The sequence below is a fragment of the Macrobrachium nipponense genome, chromosome 16 (genome assembly GCF_015104395.2).
Source record: "Macrobrachium nipponense isolate FS-2020 chromosome 16, ASM1510439v2, whole genome shotgun sequence".
NCBI classification, from domain to species: domain Eukaryota; kingdom Metazoa; phylum Arthropoda; class Malacostraca; order Decapoda; family Palaemonidae; genus Macrobrachium; species Macrobrachium nipponense.
The window spans coordinates 21510909-21520908 of record NC_087209.1 but is presented as its reverse complement, the minus strand read 5'-3'; the positions used below and the strand labels follow the sequence as shown (position 1 = coordinate 21520908).

The 10000-nt window shown below is 37.1% G+C and overlaps 1 long non-coding RNA gene across 1 annotated transcript in view; it reads right to left on the bottom strand.

The window, feature by feature from the left end:
* Nucleotides 1-10000, bottom strand: part of LOC135195605 (uncharacterized) — a 411580-nt gene that overhangs the window by 396944 nt on the left and 4636 nt on the right. Inside the window, exon 2 of the long non-coding RNA XR_010310189.1 lies at nucleotides 2216-2722. This is a non-coding gene — a long non-coding RNA (uncharacterized LOC135195605). The remainder of the gene's footprint in view (nucleotides 1-2215; nucleotides 2723-10000) is intronic.

Genomic DNA, 10000 nt, shown 5'->3' with positions numbered 1-10000 from the left:
GCATGACATATGCATTGTTGGCTGAGAATTTTGTCAGTACTTGAATTGATGACCACCGAAGAATATCACATGAAGTCGGCACAGCAACTGCAGTGACCATTTATCAAAATTGCAGAAGACTTTGATAGTCTGGAGGGAGAGGCCTATAGGTCACAATTAGCCACAGAAAACCAACAAAATGAATTTAAGTGTCTTTTGTGTGTGTGTGTGTTTTTTTTTTTCACAACCTGAAACACGACTGTCACATTACTTATTGACTTTCTAGTTTATATCATATTCTTCATTCTGGCCTCTTGTCTGTGAAGTATCCTGTTGTGGAAAAGTTTACCACATTTAATCTATCTTCTCCCATTCTCAATGTGAAGTATTCTTATCCGTTGGCATTCAGCCATTTCTACGAATCCACTGACATGAAATATTACAGTTTTAAGGATATGGCGTTAAAATATCGATCTAATTTATTTGACACTTCTTTCGCTTCTGAAACCCTTCGTACACCCCTAAAGAATATTTTCTCTCCTGTTACACCCGACTTCTTAATGCAATTTCCTACAATCCACAAGCTGTCATCCCTGCAAATCATTCAGTATACTGTACATTTGAACTGACTCAGCTCACTGTACTCTTCCGCTAATTAACTGGAGGTCGGAAGTTGTGAACTTGTCCAAGTACGAATAAAGCTATTGGGTTATCAATCATTACGCACAAGACCCAAATCGTGTTTAATAAGCAAAAAAATATTCTGGAGCCAGCTTTTATTACCCAATTTAATTTTGGCACTATTTCTTCACCTCTTAAGTTTCTGAACCAAGCTTTATTTCCGCAACCTGTACTTAGTACGCACTTTTCTTATATTCACTACTATAGTCATCAGTCTCTGATGATGTAACAGAGTTGCACCGATTACTTCCGATCAGGGAGATTCATTAACATTGGGTTTGGTTAGCACACAGATGGCTGAGAACCAACAAATGAAGGACAGTAAACTATTCAGTATAAAGGTCTATCTTATCAGAGAAGTTGAGGAAGACAACCGAAACTTTGTCTCAAAAAAAAAAAAAAAAAAAAAAGTTCCAAACATGTAAAAATAAAGTTAGTGCAACTTAGTACAGATACTATAGTATAGATTCACATCAACAATGCATATGATGTCTAGACCAGTCCCTTACGATGCTCCTGATTGGCTGTTAAGTAATAAGCTAATACCATGGCTGGAAACTCTCAGTCTCTCGAGAGTTCACATTAAGCAGGATGTATGCTCCACCTCTCCTGAGGGATACTTTTGAAAGACGTATCCCTCGGGAGAGATGGAACATAGATCATACCCATGTGAACTCTCGAGAGAGACTGAGAGTTTCCAGCCCTGTGATTGGCTTATCAACAGCCAATCAGGAGCGTCGTAAGGGACTGGCCTAGACATCAAATGCACGGTTGATATGAATCTACCATAGCCGTTTGATTTTATTTGGTTTTATGAAATTTTAAACTTTTATCGCCGATTGCTCACGAACTCCTCCTGCCTCGCCTACATGAATTTTCTGGAGCTCCCTTTGCCCTCATCCCCAACCCTACCCGCCCCAACTTTCACAAGGCGTGATCTGACCTCCAACTTACTAGGGCGTATGCTACAATCTACGGTCAGTGTTGTTTTACCAGCGAAAATTTAAATAAATACGGTATATTTTACTAGAAATACATTTTCTGCACTGTTTAATATGCACACTGCTTTTCACATTTTCATCCTAATAAATAAATCATAAATATCCTATCTTAAAATTCTTGAATCTTTAACTCAATGCAAAACACCTTTTTCAGACCTTTTTAAACAACAACAACAATAACAACAGCCACAACAAAGTAGTTTGCAGGTTTACTCCCCGAGTAAGCGAAAACTACTGTTTAAACCAAACCGCATTTCTACCAAGTATCAAAACTGTTTTTGGAAAGCAATTATTCTGAAACCAAACTGTTCGATCCAACCCTCGTTCGAAACAATAGCTCTTCGAAATATATAAGGCCTTATTTTTATGTGTGTGAACATCCTAGCGCATGAAAAATTATGAGTATGATGAGTAAAATATGAGGCCTGATGATAACTATAATGGAAGAATTTTGTTCATGCAGTGTTCTGCCAGCTTTCATAAAAACATATACATCCCAAACAAAACTATGCAAAATGTTGCGAAAATTATATACCACTAATTTTAACACTCACCATCAGCCGGAGAAAGCGACGGCTGTCTTCCTGAGCTGAAGTCTTCCAGTCCGTGATCCTTCTGTAGTAATAGTGGTGGTTAACCAGAAGCTGCTTGGACCCTCTGGCTTTCAGAGGTCATGACGGGTATAAGGAACACACTCTTCCTCCACGACTTATCGTCAATCTTTAGTTAATACCTCGCGGACGCAATCTTTAGTTAACACCTTGCTGAAGACTTGCCTGCAGTCCAGGATCAATTTCGTAGGGCCAGTCTACATCAGCATCATTCTCCCCATAAACCTTTTTCATAGGACCCCGCCCTCAGCATTGTTTATGGGTATTCCTGGCATGCGTTGAAAGGACAGACAAACCAGACTGTAGTATGAGGCCAAGACGATGACCTCATATGACTTGAGGCCTTTGATATTGATACTTTCCACCAATGGCGTTACGAAGCCACGAGAGGAGGTAGTGACTGTTTGAAATAGACCTCAGACCATCAATGGACGGGAGCCCCTACCTGACCTGTAACAAATAATTATATGACAGTTTTGAAATATATCAGCAAATGTGTTGTACCATATAATTTTGCGCCGAAGCTATGAAACAATTAGTTTCTATTCAAACAATTCTATTGTTTTCCTATATTAATTATATTTGCCTGTTATCAACCTATATTCCATTTTGAGGTGAGTGGACTTCTGACCTTCAGCGGTTTTCGGAAAATTTCTTGTGCGTTGTATATTAATTTATTTATGTCCTTGACACAATTTGATGTAGAAATGTCAATTCTGGCTTCTAACTTGCCTGTAGAGACAAGTGAGATGCTTGATGTTTTTTTTTTTTTCGATTTCAGAAAGATGGTCATTTATGTACCATTTGCTATGTAAAGTAGAAAATCAGTTTTAAAATTACAATATGACTAATAATTACACTCCACGCTCACCCTCAAGAGTACCTAAACTGCAGTGCAAACTAGTCATATTTAAAAAAATACAGGAAGTGATTTCACTGCCATGAAAGTAAGACGAAAGGCAATATGACTGGATACGTGCTAGTTCTGTCTTACGTACTTGGTGTGATATTTCATTTTTACCCTTGATGAGAACGTGAAAGTGAAGCTACTTTTAAACTGTCAATTAAATTTAAGCTTATATATATATTAATTATTTCATCAGTAATGTTTATCTTCCTGTTTTACCATACTTCACGAAAATGGGAACCTTTCAATGAGTAAATAAAGACGCTTTGCCCATGGATTCTTCCCAGGTCCAAGTTGTTCACTTTTAGCTTAAGTAAGTTAATACAGTAAGGGAGCATCTGTTATGTGTGACCGATTTCAAGTTTTGAACACAATTCATTTTATCCTATATTAAACTACTTAGTATTCGTGAGAATAATGTTTATAATAATTACTGAATGTGATACCCTGTATATTTCTTTGAGAAAAAATAACAAAATCAATCTCTAAAAGCAAAGAAATTCGTCATTTCCTTTTTCCTCGAAAGGCTCTGCACCCATTTCGTAAAACAATTTCCTTTACCCTATTATTATTTACTCGAGGCATCTTGGCTGACCCCTCTGTCCTAACTAAAGATGACCAACACAATTATATTTGCCCGGTTACCCCGGTAAGTTTTTAAATCTCAAATCGGGAATCATCCTTATAAGCCTGATGACATCCCCTCCAGGCCTCCCTACCTTTCATGAAATTTAGGCTGTCAAACCAAGCACTGAGGCATTTCCGGCCAGTCCATGCTCAAGACTGTGAAAGGGAGTTGTTGTGGTTGGAAAACAAGATCAAGAGATCGAGAAAAACAAGATGAAGTAAAAGGACAGCTCTAAATTTCTCTCTAAATACCAGTAACTCTGTAATCACAGTTTTTTTTTTTTTTTTTTTTTTTTTTTGCGAACTGTTTCCGGGGGAAGCGAACAGCAAGCCCTTTAAATAAAATACTTCTGTCTAATACTTCTGCCGGAACTAAAGTACCAATAACAATCTAGTTTCATATCATTTGTGAATATCAGAACAAAACAGACCGATTATCTAATATACGTAAATTCCAAAGAAACCTATTTAAATCACATTCCGTCTCCTGAACTCTAATTAGTCTTTAGCTATTCAATAGCTTACCACTTCTTCAAGTGAAAGACTGTCTATTAGAAATTCTTATCAAATTTATGAGCCATCAATATTTAACCACTTCAATACGTGAGACAGCCATCAAATCTCTGAGCTAGCTTAGGGCTTTTGTCCACCCAGTACAGAATTATGGAACTCCACAAAATAAAGACGAATACTTCAAGAAACAAAACCTCTTATCAACTCAGGAAGACCTGGATGATTTTGCTCTATCATAAAATTTTCATTTTATGTCTAAAATTCCGAGTAATGCTTCGGAGATGTTGCTGGTAATGGTTAGAAGTCGAGAGAACGGTTCAGTGCCCATATCTACACGAAGATCTATTGGGCGAAGTAATGTTTGTTTACAGTTGTAGCCGTGAATGCCCGTTAATAACATGCCGCACACATGGATTGTTAGCAACGGCAGGACTGCTCCGCAACAACAGTTACTGTACCGCAACGGGCCATCATTCATTAATACTACGTCATTAGGATCTGAAAGGATTATCCGTTGTTATTGCTTGTTGCAAACTCAATATGAATTAGTGGATCAACGAAATACCAGTTTGATTAATTGCCTCTGAGGAAGAAAATCGGAGGAAGAGATCACGATGACATTTAGATATAAGGCAAGTTTCCCGCCAGCTCACTTTTCTTTGACAAAAGGCCGCCTTTCGCTTTGAAAGGCTATCCAGTTTGATATCGTAAAACTTCAATCTACATTCATTATGAAGAAAGTTGCCTCAAATATTAGAATGACTCCATTTAATTCCTTTAGTTCGTCGTAACCAACCATTCAGTCTGTTACTGTAAATCTCAAGACTACAAATTTCCATCAAATGACGCCGGATGTACAATTTTTCAATAATAAAAATTCAACTAAGCGGTTGGGAATGTTAGTGCTTCAAAACATCTTCTGCATCATCGTATTTTTTTCTATTGCCATATATCAGAACAACTCTATGCAAAGCCTGAAGTAATATTAATCAGTGACGTCTGATTTCTGAACAGTTTTTCATAAGGGAATAAAAGAATTTTCAAGCAAAGGGAGAAACCTTGAACTTTGTTGTTTCACTTTCCTTGTGATCAAATACTCATGTTTATATCACGTTCTTCGCGTGATAGAGGTTACACACACACACACACACACACATATATATATATATATAATATATATATATATATATATATATATATGTGTGTGTGTGTGTGTGTGTGTGTGTGTGTGTGTGTGTGTGTGTGTGTGTGTGTGTGTGTGTGTGTGCGTGTGCTCGCTTTTGTGATTTCTCATTGTATATATACATGCATATATATATATATATATATATATATATATATATATATATATATATATATATATGTGTGTGTGTTTGTGTGTGGTGTGTAGAATCTATTGGTCACTTTTTTACCAGATACATATGCAATTGTAAGAGCCACAATGCCCTCTTAACTTCTTGAATTCTTTGCTCTTTTTTGGATACGCTTGTCACTACAAAGCCTGAAGATCCAAGTAGTTTGTAGTGATAAGCGTATCCAAAAAAGAGCAAAGAATTCAAGAAGAGGGCACTGTAGCTATTACAATTGCATATGTATATATATATATATATATATATATATATATATATATATATATATATTTATTTCCGCGGTAGAGCAAATTGGATATTAAACGACATTTGCAGCTTAATGTTTGTGCATAAAAAATCACGGTGATGGGATATAAAGGTGCGACAACACTACAGTATAACATAAACACACGTTGGCAGCTTATCGCATATACTTGTAATAATCAGTTTGTCAGCATGTCAGCGACCGTAAATAGAGAACGAATCTTTGGCAAATGCTCGATAATCGTATGAAGCACTGGTTTCTTATAATAAGCGGCTGACTTGAATTCAGTCTGTTTGCCGACATGTGTTAATGATATGTTATACCGCAGTGCGGACGCATCCCAAGCAACAGGTGAAACGCAACACTTACTTGGACAGCCTTTACGTATATATCTTTTTGGGCAACAACTTCTAATCTCCCTTGTGAAATTAGTTTCAATGCCCCCATGGAATGGATCAAATATAAAAATTACAAGTATTTTATATATGTGGAATGGATCAAATATTATAATAGTGCACAGAAATAACATTACATAGTATTCATTACAAAAAAAAATTACAGGTATCTTTATATATAAGCTAGGGAGTTTCGCAGCTTTTCACTGACAGTTGGACAATGCATTTCCTACTGTTCTTGATTACTTATCTTTTTCTCGTAGCCATGGAAACAGTCTTGGTGAAATATTGAAATACCATTTTTGTTTGTTTGTTTGTATGGTGTTTATACGTTGCATGGAACTATACTCTGTTTTTTTTCATCTGTCCATCCGCCTGTGGTGTTTCCGTATGGTAACACTGCGTCCCGGGCTTTGGATAGTTACATTCAGCTTACATTCAACAATAATAATAATATCCTATTTCGAATATTAACGGTGTAATTCGCATACAGTAAATTATTAGAATGCTTTTCAGTTGCAAATGTACACCCAGATATCCTTTTATTTACCTAAAACTTACACATAGCGTAATTATCTAAAGCCTGGGACGCAGTGTTACCATACAAAAATACCACAGGCGGATGGACAGATGGAAAAAAACGGAGTATAGTGGTTATTCAGCAACGGGACCAACGGCTTTACGTGACTTCCGAACCACGTCGAAAGTGGACTTCTATCCCCAAAAGAAATTCCTTTTTGGAAGAATACAAATGCAAATGAATAATGTTCCGATCACATTCAGCCTTTGATACCGAGGAGCGATGGTAATCTTTTTAAAAGAACAACTAACGTTCCAAGACTGATGAAATGTAGTTTTTAACTTAAGCGATGAATTTTAACTGCGCACCCATATCTTGTACTCGGCTTCTGACTAGTCACCCACTTATTGCATTTGTAACGTTTTCAGCGCGTAAAATTATAATTTTACCCAATTTAATAAGTGACTGCAACGGAAAATTAGTGCATCAGCTGTATGATGGCCCTTATTCGTTAGATTATTGCAGATTGCATTGGCTGGATATCTGAAATTTTTACCGGAAAATAGCTGATTTCATTAAATTTTCTATTTGCCTTCAATATTCCCTCTGGCAGGTGGAGCATAAATTGCTTTGCCGGGTATGAGAGAGAGAGAGAGAGAGAGAGAGAGAGAGAGAGAGAGAGAGAGAGAGAGAGAGAGAGAGAGAGAGAAAAAAAATCCTTTCATATATTTTCAGAGAAAACAACTCAATATTCTTAGTCCCTCACGAAACTGACGTGGTCATAAAGTAGATATATTTTAATTCTGTCATGGGAGTTTACACATGCCATGAAAAACCCGTTAGATTTAAGAGAAGTTTGTCTTAATCTCCCTCACTTTGCTAGCGACACTTTTCTTCTAGATTAAGATGGCCTTATGCCAGCACTGGCTTTCGCTCTCTGGGCAGCCCGTAAAACACTTTCCAGTACGAGAAAACTCTACAAAATCAGGATCACACTTCACCGTCGTGGGATGGCCTGTATAATGGTTATATCCCAATCTATATATATACACATAAATTATATATATGCATATATATATATGTATATATACATGTATATATATATAATGTACGTATAATGTGTATCCCTTAAGTGTCTTTCAGCTTGGGTAAAAAAATAGAAAGAACCTTATGTCATGGGATATAAGCATTAATTTCTATGCGCAGTTTTTGTTTTTGATGACTTGCTAGAACGAGCCTCTTTGTGGGAAAATTGTTATTTACGGTTGTAAATAAGTACGGAAACTAAGTACTGGCACATTCAAAAAAACGTGAAAGGAATTATAGTAAAATTCAGTTCGAAAGCCAATTCGGTCATAGGAAAGACATTTCTTCGGAGTACCCAAGTGTCACCGTCTTACTTTTTATTACTGCACTAAGATGTCCCGTGCTAAAGTCCCCATGATACTCTACCCTTCAGACTTTCAATACTGCAGCACCGACTGCCTGTGGTAACTGCATGCTTGTTAAATTAGTGGCAAGGATCGTTCTCTATTTATGCTGGCTAATTCATTCCGTCTCCCCCAAAATTATGATCATTCTTACTGTAGAAGTTTCACATCCGCCGTCCCTTACGACGCTCCTGATTGGCTGTTGATAAGCCAATCAGAGGGGTGGAAACTCTCAGTCTCCCTAGAGAATTCACATAAGCAGGATGTGTGTTCCACCTCTCCTAAAGGATACGTCCCCCAGGAGAGGTGGAACATACATCATGCCTATGTGAACTCTCTCGAGAGAGTGAGAGTTTCCACCCCTGTGATTGGCTTATCAACAGCCAGTCAGGAGCGTCGTAAGAGACGGGCCTAGACATCAAATGCACGGTTGATATGAATCTACTCTAGTCAGAAAACGGCACTAGTCATCTTCCCGTGTCATTCTGCAAAGTTCTCTTTTTGAGTAACTTTGTTCTTCGGGATTCATGGCTTTTTATAATATAAATAATAATAATAATAATAATAATAATAATAATAATAATAATAATAAAAGATTTCTCATCCGTAACACATAAAGGCTGTCTCATCCTATTCACTGCTCATTACACTTTTCTCAGTCGCCACAAAATACAGGATAAATTGGGTTCTTCAAGTCTAAGACGTTCAATGGATTTGAAATGATTTGTTATAAAACAGCAGATGTTTTGCTTTTGAGAGGAATTTAACCATAGCTGTCAGCATGGAGATCCGGATACAACAATTGAAGTATCCTTAATAACTTCCACCATGCCACGAAGAGCACAGCGATGACCAGTATCACTAATGTTATCAACATTAGTTACTGATTATGGTAAACCGTTCAGAGAACTTCCTGCGTAAACAGTAGAATTATTATCTACTTTTATGTGATGTAAACACCAAACAGCATCAGTACTAAGGCGATATTTCTCGTGTCCTGTGACGATTCTAACATTACTATTTTTCAGTTAGCTACTAAAACTTTCTTTGCACCTTACCATACGGCTACGCAAACGTGATCCGAATCTGTTCGTTTTTTTTTTTTTTTTTTTTTTGTTTTTTTTTTTTTTTTTTTTCGCATGACTTACCTCAAAAAATGAGCGGTCGGGTGTATCCTATCAGCCCTTACCAGTTACTTCAACGTATGGAAATCCCAGCCTACCGGGGTGTTCCTTAAATACCCTTTTCTTCAAAGGCGAATAACTGTATTGCAGGACCGAACATGTTATATGTAGATATCACCGGCTTGGTCCCTACTCTGTGAAAAAAAGTTTGCATTCAAAATATCAAAATACCTGCCTTGCTTTCTTTGTCAACATGTCCAGCTGAATAAAGCCGCAGTATTAAGTCTGTCTAACTTCAGCAGTAACGTTCCTTAAAAATCTACGTACAAACAAATTCATGGTATAAAAATGCATGTGCACACAAATCCATGAAAAACGCGAAACAGATACAAGAACAACTCAATTAAAACTACTTGTGGAACAAACCACAAAGGATGAAATAAGCGTTGTAATTACCCCAAAATTGATCGAGACAGAAACCCAGCCACTAACCGTTCATAAAACACAGGACAAGAAAGACCTCTAATATAACAATAGAGAATAAAAATGGTAGGCCGAGGGATGGGAGAGGGGGTGGAGGAAAGGAGAGAGGGACAAA